The sequence below is a fragment of the Tamandua tetradactyla genome, chromosome X (assembly GCF_023851605.1).
Source record: "Tamandua tetradactyla isolate mTamTet1 chromosome X, mTamTet1.pri, whole genome shotgun sequence".
In the NCBI taxonomy this organism is placed as follows: domain Eukaryota; kingdom Metazoa; phylum Chordata; class Mammalia; order Pilosa; family Myrmecophagidae; genus Tamandua; species Tamandua tetradactyla.
Window position 1 is genome coordinate 125,781,561 of NC_135353.1, and position 2,255 is coordinate 125,783,815.

The window sequence follows — 2,255 nt, forward strand, 5'->3', positions numbered from 1 at the left end:
GAACTGGTGATCTGAGAACTTCATGTACCTTGAAATTTGTGGCATGAGTGACAGTACAAATGGCTAGTACAGTAAGTGGCCAGCAGGTGCAAAAGCATAAAATACAACCTCTGAGGTCAGGGGTTAGCAACCTTTAGCTGTTTTATAAACAAGCTTCTCACAGGTTGTCCTTGAGAGGGAATGTTTGTTACATTCCAACTGGAAAGAGTTGTCAACTCTTAAATTTAACTATGTGTTAAAGTGAGAACTCTCTATACTGTCCATGCATCTGACACTACTACATGGACCAATTTTCCAAAATTGTTCACAACGGTATGTCCCAACCCACATACTCTTCTCACCATATGGCTTTGATATACTTCCCATTGAGATATGTGACCAATGTTGCATAATAATTAATTGTGCCCATGTTATAAGAAATAATTTGTCATATCAAGAACCCAGAAAATCACAACCTGAATGGAAAGCAATAATCAACAGACACCAACTACAAGATGAATTAGATGTTGGAATTATTTGACATGGATTTTAAACCAGCCAACACAAAAATGGTTGATGAGCCCCCATGCTGCATACTAACAAAGGATACCCAGAAGGACATGCAACACCCAAAGCAGCAGTCAATAATCTATATCTGTGGAGACTATCACACAGAAAATGAAATAAAATCCAGGGGTCTGATCAGATGCAGAGAATGTGGATACAGAATAATGTACAAGAAAAGGACTAAAAGATTTGTGATTTTTGATGCTCAATGAAACATGAATTCCAAGTAACATCTTCTTTTGTAGTTGGATTTGCCATTAATGTTTGACATTGTTGTATAGTTTTTGATTAGCATACTTTATAAATACAACTACAATATATGCAATTTCATTTTATCTCACTTTTTAAGCCATATGGTATTTAGATATCTGTTAATATCTAAATAATGCTTTGTAGAGAGAAATGTTTTTTGTTCAGTACATGATTTGCAATTTAATTTTATTGTATACTTGACCTGACACATGATAAGATTAGACTTACTTTTCCTAAATCATAGTTATAATCAAAACCTAGTATCATTGGGATTTTTGTTTGAAATGCAGGTTTCCAGGGTACTTGAGGGTCTGATTAAGTATATTCCTTGGAAACTACTGTTCTATATCACCAGTTTAAAGAGTTTGTAAACTCAGGAGTGTCATTTGGTACAGAGTATACCAGTGTACTTGCTGTCAACATACATGTATCATTTTGACTTCTATTTTTCATGTATTACTTGATATGACTTTCTGTGTTTCTACATAATGGTTGATTATGTTTAAAATCTTCTGAGAGAGAAGAGAAATTGTAATGGTTGGTCTCCGAAAGACAAAATCAACCCCTTGTAAAGCGAATGAAGAAAACTCTTAAGCCAGGTGTGGATTTCTGTCTATAATCATTTACTATGGTAAAAAAAAAATCCTTCTTTCAGAATATAAAAAGAATGGGAATAGTTTACATTTCCCATTTATTGGATAAATGTTTAAATCTTTTACCTCAATCTTAGGAACATAGAATTGATGCTCACACCTGTACTCCATCAATTCCAAGATTCCATCACTGTGGAATGTCATGTCAACCTCCTCAACATTCATTTCAAAGATTAGATATGTTCCAATTTTGTTAATAACCATGTCTGTCTCTTTTTAAAGAGTGCTTCCTTGATTCAGACTTTCCTTTATCTGGTGATATTTAAAATTTTGTGATTCTGGTGTGTTCCTTTTTGACCTTATCCTTTTCAGATAGGGAAATCCTAATATATATGCTGTCTCCTTATGACAACCCCTTAAACAAATAAACCCCAGGTGTAATGTAGTTACACTTTTATTAATTGTTCTAATTCATCCTAGGTGTTTTGTGTATTGATAGTTTATTTGAATATTGTTATTTGGTTAACTGGGCAGAATGGTTTAAGGGAAAAATATTATAACTAGAACTCAAGACCTGTGTTTTCAGTCAGTCCCTTAACTTCTTTGTTCCTTTTTCATCTCTAAGATGGAAGTAATTTAACCTATTACCTACCTGGATATTTTTATGAAAAAAAATGAGAAAAAAAGATGTAAAACTGCTTTTAAAAAATTCTTCTGAACAGTGCTCAATAAATATAAAAATCAGCAAATTTGAACTTGGAATTGACATATAACTTGGCCCTTACTTAACTGCTTACAAACAACTGTGAATACTGAGTAAAAAGCACTGAATGGAACTTAGAATTGTAAGTTTCAGCCTTGCCA

The 2,255-nt window shown here is 33.3% G+C and overlaps 1 pseudogene; it reads left to right on the top strand.

The window, feature by feature from the left end:
* The first annotated feature begins 521 nt into the window (after window positions 1-521).
* On the top strand, window positions 522-758 carry LOC143672076 (DNA-directed RNA polymerases I, II, and III subunit RPABC4 pseudogene; annotated as a pseudogene).
* Window positions 759-2,255: the final 1,497 nt, after the last annotated feature.